The following is a 13,774-nucleotide window of genomic DNA, read 5'->3' as shown; positions in this document are numbered from 1 at the left end:
GTCCCAACATTCATCTTTTACTTAGACCTGCTTTTGGTGTCATCATGAAATTCACTAAATGGAACGGAACCCCTCTCCTTTCCTCTGCCTGTTTCCATCCATCGGTGTACCTGGATCTAACCCTGAATTCACCCAGCCTTACAGTTCAGTCTTTGAACCCGAAGGCATAACTTAGAGCTAAGATATAAATTCTACAATCCATTGAAATGCTACTTAACATAGCTTATTGCTCATTCACATTGTAACCTCTCTGTTGAAAACTTCTTGATGCAATCTATAAGTATTCTTGGTGAAATACATTAAATCAAAGCTAAACTGTTTCTGATTACTAGGAATTATAATTGCCGTATTGTGTATGAGAAATTTAGGCTTTTGATACTCATGTTAGAGTACACCCATATTTGCTGTTATCCTGGTTATTCTTCCATCTCTCAGACTGTTCCATGAAATAGAATTTAGTGTTCTTTTCTCCTTTCATTGTCACTGTTGTTTCATTGAATTGAATGCTCCTCTGTTCTGTTCTTTTCAGTTTCACTTTTTTTTTTCAGTATTTTTTTCACTGTGATAATTAGTGACTGCATTAAATACTATGTGCCGTATAATTCATTTTTCTCATCAAAGGAAGAAATTGCACATTTTCAGTTGTGTGTTTTCTTTTTGTTCTTTACAGTATGACTTGCGTTTGGGATGGAAGTCCTAGAGTTTATAATGATTTGGTGCACAGCCCAGAAGTAACCATCAAAACCTGCCCAATCAAGAATCATCCATTTCTCGGTGAGTCTTCATGCATTAAATATTCTACAGTATATTTTATTTATGTTTCTGCTATTCCGCAATTCCGCAATTCCATCTGAACATCTATATGTCTATATGGATATATTTATAAGTATTTAGCATTTATCTTTTGCTTTGGAGTACTTACAAAAAAAAAAATTAAAAAAAGGCTGTTGAAATCCCAGGAACATTAATAATATTCATTAAGAACTTGTTGAAGTTCATGAGAGACTAATCAGCTGGAGAAGGTCAATGGTAGTAGCTTTAAGAAGTGGAAAAAAAAAAAAAAAAGCAGTTGGGAATTTTAGATGGGTATCTTTTTCTTAATAAGGTATTTGACATAGCTTTCATACTACAATTTCACGTGCAAACTCTGGAAACAAAGCCTATAGGAAATTCACTATGGTGTACTTTCAGTCAAAAAGAAAAAAAAACAAAAACAAAACAAACAAACAAAAATAGAAGACCCTGAAGTGAGGTGTTGATTAGCTTTGTTCGATATTGACATAATGATCTAAGTTATTATGTTATTCAATGAGGAATATGCATATGGAGCAACTGTAGAAAAACCTGTTGGAAAACCATCAAAATGAGAACTACCATCTGCCATAAGCATTGAATATAACCATCTGACATCTTAGAGGCTGAGGATCCATCCTGGTTTGGCAAGGTCCCAGCCTCAGGAAGGATTAGGTGTTAGGAAATAACCACCTTATGAACTCTTGGTGTTTTGCATCTTTGTAACTGATTAGTGTATCCTCTTGATTGCCAAAGATTTCTCTTCAAAACAGCTAACTTTCCATTTCTCCTTTTTGTTCCTGGAGAGCAGTGGTCAAAAAGAGTTGTTATACAAATGTCTTTACACATTATTTGAAGAGAAAAACTTGTTACGTAGGGTGGGGTGAGGGTAGGGGAAGAGAGATAGAAAGAGGCAGGCTCTGAAAGAAGTAGAAGAGGAGAAAGCTTCTTGCAAAACCTTTTAGAAATTCTCAAAAAAAAAAACAAAAGAAAAAAAAAAGCTTAGTAGAAATTAGCAAGGATGAACATCAACAGGTACAGGTGTGGTTGTGAATATGTTGTACTATATTTGGAGATAAGGTTAAAATAGTATTGATAACATGAGGCATTTTGGCTGTTGCTGAACATTGCTTGTACAGCATCAAGGTTTTTCCTCTTTGCTACTCCACTTTTACCACCAGTGAGGAGGCTGGGGACAGGGAAGCAGTTGAGAGGGGACACAGCCAGGACAGCTGACCCAAACTGGCCAAAAGGATATTGTATGTTGTCATACTCAGCATGCCCCCTTTCAGGGAAAGGAAGTGTTTGGCTTCCCAAGTAGCAGTTATGTTTGCTGAGGTCCTGCTTTCCAGCAAGTGGTTAAACTTCTGCCTGCCATTGTGAAGTACTGAATAAATGCCTTTTTATGCTTTACTTGTGTGCACAGCTTGTATCTCACCTGTTAAACTGTCATTATCTCTATCTATGAGTTTTCTCGCCTTCCTTCTATTTTCTCCACATCCTTCAGGAGGGACGAGTGAGCAAGCAACTGTGTGGGTGTTTGGCTGTTGGCTGGGGTCAACCCACTTCATATATTTAAATATTTCACATCTTATATCCTAAATTCTGATGCTAATAAGATTGCTGTATATAATATTATAGAAATGATGTTATAAATACAAGAACATTTTAGAGGCACTTCTTGCTGTCAAGCTGTACTGTTAGTTAGATACTACTGATCTTTGCAAATTTGTATTAATAATAGGAAAATGCAAACATAGCCCCTTCCAGTTCCAAATCTTTGCTTGAATTCCAAAACTCTGAAATCGTCTGGTGTACCATTCCATAATGATATTCACGATCATTATTTAAATAGTCACTAAAGTTCAAAGGTTTTTTGAGATGAAAAAAAAAAATGTATAGTTCATTAAAACTGGTAATAAAAGTTATTGTTCTGTGTTGTTCACAGTGAGCAAATTAAAATGACTAAGTATTGATGCCAGAATTCTCTAAGGTATCAAGTAGTTTTAAGACAAAATTTTCACTAGTCTCAAAGTCTCAATTTTCAAAATACTTAAGTGTTGTAATATGCTGTATTTAAAGCACATTTGAATTGAAAAAAAAAAAAAAAAAGATAAATATGCAATCAGTAATCAGAATCATTTTCAAATTCTGGGACAAAGGAAAAGCAATGGGCTGTTTTTTCCTTATTTTTTAGTATCTGTTTATGTTATCCTTCAGATATAGGTAAAGTCATCCCAATACCATGCTCCTCAGAGTGGATAATTAATGTATCTCTGATCTCTGGAAGGTGCAAGCACTAATCTCATCTATATTTCATAGTTAGGTAAATTAATTATTTGTGGTTAGTGTAGGGATCAAGATAAAACAAGAAGTTCAGTGAATAAAGACTGTTGAAAGTAAAGTTTAAACCATTCTTCCAGGTGGAAGGGAAAACGTGAAGTAAGAATATGAACAGTTAATAAGACACTTGATCAGCTGAGATCATTTTTAGGCCCATCTTTCTCCATTTTAGGAGGAAAGAAAAAGGCTTGTTTATAAATGCTAACCGTTCATTTTATTCGCAAGGAACACGACTTTGATCATGTCCATCACAGTTCATCACAGTGTGTGTGACTTAACTGTCAGAAAACTTTGATGTTAATTGTAAACTAATCTGATAGAAGCATCCAAAAATGTCTGTCCTTTCACTTTGAAAGTAGTAATTTACATATGTTACTTCTATGGCAACTTCAACAGTGCTGCAATTAGCAGTCTGTTTTTCAGAGATTCATCATTCACATTTAAATATTTACTCCACATTCAAATGAGTCTCATTGATTGGGAGCAACTATTTATCACTCTGTAGTCTAGAGGCAACAAAATCATTTTCATGCTTCTGTTACCCCACAAAAGCAAATTTTGAAACACTGGTCACCGTTAGGTTGTCAATTTGGGATTAATTATAGTCAAGATAGCAAAGAAGGGCTTGAACTCTAATTTAACACATGAGCTCCAATTGAAAAATAAAGTAACCTTAAAAGCAGTTTTGGCCTATATGGCACAAGTCAAACTAAGAACACATTAGAAACTTTGCACTTGATATTTTCTTTACTTGATTTTGTAATGTGTGTGTTCTTTTGAACTAGGTTTTCTTCTTTTTTCTTCACTTTTTACATCTTTTCTGCTCTAGGTGAACTATACTTACCCTGTCTCCACCAATTTCTCCTTTTCTAGAGAGTCAATCTGTCTCTTTCAATCAAGGCACAGATGCTGCCATATTCTTCCTTTTCCTGGATGAAACATTTCACTGAATGAGGAATGACAGGAAAAAACAGAGAAATGCTTTTTCTTCTTCGGGCTGACCTTACTTCTTGAACTTTGTTGTTGTTGTGGTTATCTCTTCTCAAAGCACCATCACGTTTCTGATGGTTGTGATTACTTGTACAGCAGGTCATATAACTGAAACAGGAAGGAAGAAAGCCTCTTGTCATCCTGAGTCTGGGTCTCCTGTAGTCCATATTTCACCTTTTACAGTGAATTAACAGTGTGCAGAAGTAGGGAAAAGGCTATACACCCTTTCTTCCCCGCTTTCATCTCTCCCCCTCAGTCTTATTTTTTTAACTCTGTTTCATGGCTTCTTTGTTTCTGCCAAGTTCATCCTCCAAGTCTGTGCATGTCTTATGCTTTTCAGATGTTTTTCTCTTGCTCTTAGCTCTCTAGGAGTTGTTCTCTCCCTTTGGCCACTCTACTACTCCTTTTCACTTCTCCCTGTCAACATATCCCAAATTGTATCTGCTGAAATTGTTTCTTCTTGTATCTCAGCTTTTCTTCTGCTGATGCTTCTTTCTCATTGCCAGTGCCCACAAAGCAGTGTAAGATGCAGACAAGTCTCCAGCATTCTGGGGGCTACAGTCCTGGTTCAGACAATGTCAAAGTATAACTCATTAAAAATAAGATAATAGGAAGTTTAGCAGCCTTAACTATGTGTCAGACTTTTTTGTGCTTCCAACAGACAAATACATGTGATGAGAAACAAAGGAAAGAAAACCTTATTTTCTCGTTGAAATAAGACAGCTCTTTCCCTGTAAATAAAAACAATAACAACAACAAAACATAAAATTGTGTTTTAGATCAAATACAAACATAGTTTTATATATATATAAATACATATATATATACATATATATTTATATAAATTATATATTGTATGTATATTTATATAAATATATGTATATATTTATATAATGTGTTACTGCCAACATGAAGCATTGTATCTAAGGGGTACAAAACTTGCCTACTATTCAACAAGTTGAATTTGCTCTATACTTTCAAAAATTCTTTCTATTTATTTGGTCAAAGCTGTTCAATAATTTTACCCTTAACTCTTAAAATCTTTAATTTCCCCTGAAAAATGATTTTCATGAATTTACTCTCCAGTCAGCTCCATGGGCAAGGTCACAGATACAAAAAATACTGTGAAGTAAATCTGCAAGTATTTTGTTGGGATTGTGTGGGTGTTGAGTGTGTAATTATATGTTTCATTCATAATATAGAAGCAGCAATATATGTATTATTATAATGTGAGGGGAAGGCATCATGATGTAAAACCAAATTTTGAAGTATTTCCATTCTTAAATAAACTTTAGCCTGCCTGCTGTTATTTTTTATGACTTTAATAAATACTTAATTTTATTTCATGACCAATTAAAGGGATGCATCAGAAAACTGAGTTTTTTCCATGAAGAAACATTATGGTACAAGCTGTATATCAGCTCAATTAAGCACATACAACTCTGAAGCTCTTATCTTAATCCCTGTGGTGATAATACAGTAATTGTTCTGAGAGACTACAAGGGAAACCGTGACTCAAGCAAGGTGTTGTTGTTCCAGTTGAACACAGTTGCCGTCATGTAACAATTCTTTTGTCCACCATCTAAATTCACTGTTTCTGTTTCCCCATGAATTTGTCACAAGCTCTTATACATCACTGTTTTCATGTTGACCTGTCACTATCTAGTCTGCATTCTCAACCATACTGAATTAGTTGCCTTGATTTACCTGACAATTCTTTTGAGATCTCAATTCGTTAAATTCATTACAGTATTTTACATACTTGAATTAGATCAACATCAGTCATTTGTTCAGTGTATTTTCAAAAGTTCATATTTTAAACTTATTTTTTCCCATCTAAATACAGACATGAAGGGTTAAACTTCTACAGGTAGGCATAAATAACTCATATTTTTGAAGACTTCACTTTGGCATGGGCTTACAGCCTTCAGAAAAGTTACTACAGACATATATTGTCAAGAAAATATTATTTTCCTTTACTTTAAATAGTCCTAGTAGGATGTAAATATACTGACTGACAACCATTTTTTTTTTCAACGTATTAGATAATATCCCTCATCATGCATAAAATGTTGTATTCACATTTCTCTGAAAATTTCTGTCTGGAACTCATTGTGCCATTCTGTCATGTTAAGTACTCATCTCTTGCTCTCTGCCTAAGGGATAACTATCCAATATTAAGGACAGGAATTAATAAAGAAAATAGTTGTTTTTAAAACCTGAAGGTATAGTATGTTTTATTTTGAGAATGTCATGTTTCACCAGTTGATATATAATTATGTTTCTTTGCCTCTCATCCTTCTCAGACTGCAATGTAAAACTGAAAATTATAAAAACAAATTGCATCTCAGTCACTTAAAAGAATGGGTGCGCTTCTCCTAATAATTTTTGCAAGAGAAATACCTAAAGGCAGATTGATGGAGACACTTCCTTTACATCAGGTACACTATCTCCATAAATTATTGCAAAAAAATATACACTAATAAAAAATTACTGTCACTATATGGAGATGTTATTTCCAAACTTATTCCCAGGATAAACAAATTTGTGAGCAATATGGAAGGAAAAGGTCGCTTGAGACAGAAGTGCCCAAGTGGAAGTCCCCTAAGGGTCTAGGCTGCCATCAGTAGTTATTTTGTTATGTGATCATAATTAATGCAAAAATTACTGTGTTTCTAGTGATAACAAAAGCTAGGATGTCAAAAGATATTGGTTTAAGTTTTTGGTAGAGGCCCAAGTGATCACTGGTCCATGGAAAGAAAAGAAAAAGCTGAGATGGATAACAGATTTGTATTCTGAGAAGTAAGACATGTAAGACATGACTTTTCACAGGAAAAAAATCAGGAGAAATCCAGTACCAACTGAACTTGGGCTCTCCCATATCTGATTTTTGCTCAGTGTTTCTGGTGTTACTCCAGAGGGAATGGACATCAGCTGAGGATCTTAGCAGAACTCATGACTGCCTGTGGGGCAATTCTTCATATGATCCTAAAGGGTTTTGTGCAAGAAGGAGTGCTGCTTCTCTTGGAACACAGCAGCTATAGAATTATGCGGTCTAAAAGTGTAGGAAAGACATGTTGTGATGAAGGATACAAATCCTATGCAATAATAACGGAAAGAAGTTAGCTAACAGACTGTGCCTAAGAAACTGAGTACTGACAACAGGATCGAGGCAGTGGTTGGGCAGTGTGAGGAGAGACCACGTGCCTGTTCAGACCTACAAGATTTGAGGAGAAGGTGGAGTAGACTGACTGGAAAACAACTAGGAGATATACCTTGCCACTGTAGTGCCAAGCTGTAACAGAGTTAAACAGCAACTCACAATAGCTGGAGGCTTAAGGTACTTAAAGACCTCTCTACTTCTTTTTAGGGTTTATGCCGTGTAATAATGTCCAGAAAAACAAAGGAGTGAAAGTTATATTGAGGGTGTTTTTTTATTGTACAAACACTAAATAAGTACAATAACTGAGTAGAGTTCTGTGATCAGCTGGATCAAAGGGTGAGGGTGATTACAGAAATTGCCCAGGAGATGAAAAAATGCACATGTTAAAAAAAAAAGAAAGGGGGGGGGGGATCAGGCAAGAAAGAAAGCTAAAATATCTGCAAGTTGACTTAAAAGTACCTGTTAGGAGCTGCAAAAGAAAAAGTTAGTATATTTGATCTTATAATAAGCTGTTGCCACTCCCAGGAACAACAAACGGGGTGGTGATAGTAGGGCTTTGAAAGAAGTCAGACATGAAAAAATAAACCTGTAAGTTTTGGATGGTTGTGAACCTTAGCCCCATGAAAAACTTGAAATTGTTGGTTTGATTGCAGAAGATCATTGAACAGAGTCTTAAACCTGCTTTTGTCAATCTGGGGGCACAAATCAGTTATGTTTAGTGAGGAAGAGTTGCTTTATTTTTCAGGAATTGCAAAGAGAGGTCTTAATGAAGATAAGTCTTGCAGAAATTAATATAGCTTATCTGCATAACCTTGCAGACATAAACAGTGGAAAGTATAAGTATATTCTCCTCATTAGAACCATAATTTACAGGCATGAGTCTCAGGACCAGTTATCACTTGAAGGATTAGTTGGAGATGTCCTAGGACAAATTGATAAAATGAATGCTAACAAATTGGCAGGACTGATGATTTACACGCTAGACTGCCAAGGTAATCAAATATAAAATCATTTCTTCCATTTATGTGGTTGTTTTTCGTCAAGGCTGCTTAAAGGATTAGGTATTAGCATATTAGTAAAATGATTATGCTGACTTTTAACAAGGATTTGAAGAACAAGAGGAAGACAGCTGGTTTAAGAAAAGGCAGATTTATACAGCATGAAAAGATAGGAAGCTATGATAAAAATGGAATTAACTAGTTGATACTTAAATAAAAGTGTCTTAGTAGGGAAAATCAAAACTTCTGTAGAGAGAAATGTTACCTTCAAAATCTATTAGATTTTTTTTTAAGCAATCAGGGAGCATGCGAATATGGATAAATAGTTAGCAGTAACCTCAGATACCTCGTGGAAGCTTGGTACAATTCCTCACCAAAGAAGAGAGATCTTCCATACGATCTATGGTAGCTGGGTGCCCCTAACCTTGTGTATCCTTAGGTCTGATCCCAAGCCAGCAACATAAGGTTCTCAGCCCTATCCATCGCCCAGCCACCCTTAGAAGTTCTGATGCTTTTTCAGTATTAAGTTGTTGTCTGGCACACCCTGTCTAGTAGGGAGTCTGAATAATTTGGCTATGCAGAAGCAGAAGAAAGGACTTTTCCAGAGTCCTGAAAAATAGTCTTAGAGCCACTGTACTTTCACTGGCATAGAGGCTTGGTTTTTCATAACCTGTGTAAGAAAGCAGGATGACCCCAGCATTACACAATGCAAGTCAAAGCAGGGAAAGGACAACAAGGAAAGTCCCATGTCCCATGTTTTCATCCAAAGAGAATTTCTTCACACCCTGCTATGACTTATGTACTCTACTGCAGACACACTAAAAATACTTCTGAAACCCCTTCTGCAGCCATCGCTTGTAAAGCCTTCCATTGGGCTGCAGTCTGCAGAACCTAGAAGAACACAGGGAGAAGCTTGCAAACCAATTCAACTTAAATTTTATCCTGCAGGCGTTAAGGGAGTGAGCATATTCTTCTGGAGTGCAGGTTTTAAGATTTCATTAACCATGCTTACAAGTGTACTTGGAGCCTTGTGAGAATAAATATTTATATATAGACAGAGAGAGCAGATACAATGCAGTAGCTTTGTGCACCCTCTAGTGGTGTGCTACAGATTGCAAGGTTTTGTTCAAATATATATATTTTTTTAAATAGCCTTTCTATGTATCAGTGTGTTTATTGCATGTGTTCAAATGCACACAATGGATTTTGGCTCATGTTTTGTTAATCATCCTTACATCTTGACTTCTAGGAGATTAATAACAAAAGCAACAATAACAAATGACAGATTTTCAAAAGTTAATTGTTGGCTACAATTGGGTAAATCTGATTTAAATGAAGAAGACCTGGTATGGAACGACCTCTTAGAATTAGGCTTTCAGAATTTTTCAGATTTTTTTTTTTTTTTTTTCAGAAATATTGTGAAAAATGGTTTCTTCATCAGTCTTCTTAGTTTTACCCTCATGTGTGTATAGCTCAGTATATTACTTAATGGTTCTTAATTATTTGTAGTATAAGCACCAGTGATTCTTGTCCACCACCCTAGGAAACAGATTAATCAATTAGACTCAAGTTGGTTGGGAATGACAGGGCGTTAAGTACAAGGGTTCTAGAGAAACTGAGAGTAGAGAATGAACTTGTATTTTTATTAACAGCTATAATTTTGTATTTTTGCAACACTTAGTGTATCTGCAAGAGTGTACCACTGCTCCAGGATGTGACTAAGGTTTCAGAGGATTAGTTTTACTGCAGAAAGTTTCAGACATGGTTACACCTGCTAATCCTTGAAACTTCCCTGAAACATATGGTAAGAACGTCAGTGTCTAATTTTATGCTTTTTGAACATTTAAGCTGTCAAATCTACCTGCCTTTATCATAATGCTTGTCCCTCTCTCTGAGTTTGGCAAACATTGTTTGTCTGAGCTTTCGGTCTAAATTCTGCCCCACAGAACACCCTATAGACAGGCTGGAGCTCTCTTAGCCTTGAGTAAGTGGTCACTTTGCAAGCTTCCAGACTGTGGGACAGAGTTAAGGTATGTGAAGATTGCAAAAACTTAACTCCCAGCTTTCTAGTAAGTGTGGAAAATTTTTGTGCCGAGTGATTCAGCTGTGGGCTATAGAGCAGGTGCAGCCCAAGCCCAATTTGAACAGCCACTGCGGCTGGTGCTTCAGCTGAAATGCTTTTGTTGTTCCCAGGACTGCAGTGAATCCTCTTGCGTTTGCTGAGCTTTCGCCTGTTTTTCAGCCAGGTCTGTTCATTAACTGGAACTGGCCAGACAGCCCCGAGCAACACTATGTGAAATATAGGCCCAGATCGAAGAGGGTCAAGGGACAGAAACAGAAACTTACTTATTTATGGGAAGAAGGGAAAATATTATATTATATTTTGAGTAGCCAACATTGCAATTTTATTCCACCGTTGTTGCATGTTGTGGTCTAATTTTGAAGGAAATGACTGCTTTTTTAATAACTCTTAAAAGCACCATTACAAGTTAAGATTAATTTCTGAGTAGTAGGCAAGATAAGAAGATACTGAAGCCAAACCTCTTTGGTGTCTTGCAGACTGTTTGCTATTTCATGTAAAGTTATTAATGACATGTAGAAAAAAGGTCCGTGGAGCTATGTTTTCTTCCTTATTTGTTAGATCTGGTTAGCAGTCTTCTCAGTAATACTGAACACTTGATGCTTCTCTGCATGCTAGTAGAGCTCTTTTGTTTTGTGCTTGCTTTTTGTTCTGGTCCATAGGTCACTGGAGAGCTTGTAATTCACTGCAACTTTTGCCCAGGTCTTAGTGACATAAATGTTATGAAATTGTGTAGCAGAGATCAGATATTATAGCAGCTTTTGTGATGGAACTGCTACATAAGTAAAAAGTTATCCTGTTGTATGTTTCTCTTGCAAGTAACTGAAAAGAATGAATCTCGCTGAAAGTACAAAATAATTTCTGTAGTCTTTCAACTGTAAATGCAGAAAGGCAGTTAAGAATTTGAAGTATTTTAGAAACACCCTCTCTGTCCTGTCACCACGTAAATCCTCCTTAAACTGGTAAAAGTCTGTTGGTCTGAGAATGCAGTATGCATTTATCTGTAGTTTGAGCTCCTTCCAATGCGAGTAAGAAGATTTTCTTAACTTTCTGTAGTTTCTGCATTTGAATTTCTGTACAGAAATTAAATGAGGAGAGGGATGTGATACTTTTGGGTTAGTATGTTTTCCTTGAACTACATACACTGTTTCTTAAGAATTACTTCTGCTTACAGTAGAGATGGTGAGAAAGGTGATGAGCTACAACTGAAGCTGGTGAACTTAGTGGTAAACTACCAGCATGTCTCAGACTCCCTGCAACACCGATGTTCAAACTGCTTCTCATCAAGATATTTTCTGTTGGAGAATATGAGGGGGCTGATGAAATGTATTGAGACTGAATGACCATGAAGTGAACAGCTGAAATGGATGCTGTTCTCTTCATTTCCATTTCTTTTTATTGTATTATACATAGGCTTGATCCGTGAGTTGGGAAGAGTTCTGAATTTTCTGTTAAGCTTGAGTGTTGGCCTCAGTGAGGGAAATGTTATGAAACAGTGCGTTGTATTGGAGATGGATGATTTATCAGTTTATTTGATGGAACTTTGCTTTAAAGTCCATTTCCTCATGCTGCTTGCACCTCTCCCTTTTTTTCTTTATTCTGTTACACTTTTGCAACAATCCTGTCCTTCCGTTTTAATGTTCATCTATTTAAAATTGCTTTTTCATTAGTCTAGTTTTTCAAGCTTGTGTCTAAATGCAAATGAGAGAACAGTTCCCTTACTTTTAATGAAAAGGGAAAGTAACCTGATCTTACACTAAATAAATACTATTAAATGGAAATAATTATTTCAGGTATAATTGTTAATGTAACAATAAATTCAGTTATTTGTCACTTCTTGCTGTAACTCATAAAATATCAAGCTATGACATGACAAGTTTGGAAGTACCTGAACTGTATTAAAAAATTAAACTGTATTAAAACTGTAGTAAAAAGGAACAGATCAGATTTTAATACAAGAGGGAAATGGCACACACAATGAATGAAAAATTTGTTCCATATACAAAATAATCAGAAACTCTAACGCTGAAACTGTTATACTGATCAAGATTCTAGAATCCATATTTTCTTACAAAATGTTTTAAAATAGTTTTTAATAACTTAAAACAACAGCAACAACAATAAAAAACAGACTATAGTAACCATTGCACCTAAATGTGGGTAGAAATATTCTTTTAGTCATGCTGGTGATAGCTGATTTCTCAAATAACACCTATGTGGCTCATGTTATTGGCAGTACATACATATTTTTGTGTAAATCATTATGTTAGACAATACACGTTTGTTTATACAGTGATCATATCGTACAGGCTCAGACCCCATGCGGTTTGGGTGAAGTTTACTTGAGTTAAAAGTTGTTTTGTGCAATAGGTAAGATTCTTGCATAGCAATCTTATTTCATGGGTATTGAGACATTTTTCTTGATAAGCTGCTAAAATGGGGGAATCAATGTATTATTTATATTTTACTATGTAATTGTTAGATCCTGATGTACTCAGCTCAGTGTGAGTAGCAAGTTACTCAGTGAGACCCTTCCGGAATACAGTGCTACTCATTGTGAGGGCAGATCCCACTAATTGGTTCCATGTGATGGAGCTTGAAAAGCAGCTTATAATGGCTATGCCATGAAGCTAGCAAAATCAGCCTTAACTTTGACATTTTAGTGCTTCAGTGAAGATTTAAGTACTATTTTTTATGAGCTATATTTAATATATAGTTTTTAACACCCTCCCCCCCATTTTTGTACTGTGTTTAAACTTGAAACCTGCTAATATGTCAAGAATAATTCCTTGAATTTAAGAATATTCTTATTTTATTGTGGGGCCTGGGGTATTTGCCAATACCGATACTTATGTTATTTTTGAAAATTATACAGGTTTTAAAATACATTTTAAATAGCATTAGTCCATTCAAATACACAACATTTGAAACTTAACTATTTGCCAATAATAAGGTTCTTTAAAATAATTATAAATTTATGATGTATTTAAACTTTGTAGTGATTTGCTTTCAAGACATTTGTAAAAATCAGAGTGTTTGTGCTTGTGGGTGGTCATTCCTTTTCTTTTTATCCTCTATTCTATGGATATCTTGAAGCAGCACTGAAGGTGAAGTTCTAATCTAAAAGAGGTAAATGATTCTTGCAATGCCCAGGGAAGAGGGTGAATCTACAGATAGTGAGTGTGACAGGTAGAAAGTAACTGGTCATTTGGCTGACAGATTTCATGTGTCTTGTGCGTGGGTTGAAATAATGCTGGCAATATTGACCCTTGCATACGAACTATGCATTTATGCTGCTACATCTTGGCCTATCTTTTGCTTGTTCTGCTTTTTTTTTTTTTTTTTTTCTAGTCACTCTGATCTGTTCAGTGTGACTAGACATGTAGTTGAGAGAGAGTAGGAAAAGCC

Source organism: Aythya fuligula, chromosome 5, assembly GCF_009819795.1.
Source record: "Aythya fuligula isolate bAytFul2 chromosome 5, bAytFul2.pri, whole genome shotgun sequence".
Taxonomy (NCBI): Eukaryota; Metazoa; Chordata; class Aves; order Anseriformes; family Anatidae; genus Aythya; species Aythya fuligula.
Note: the sequence above shows the minus strand (reverse complement) of the source record.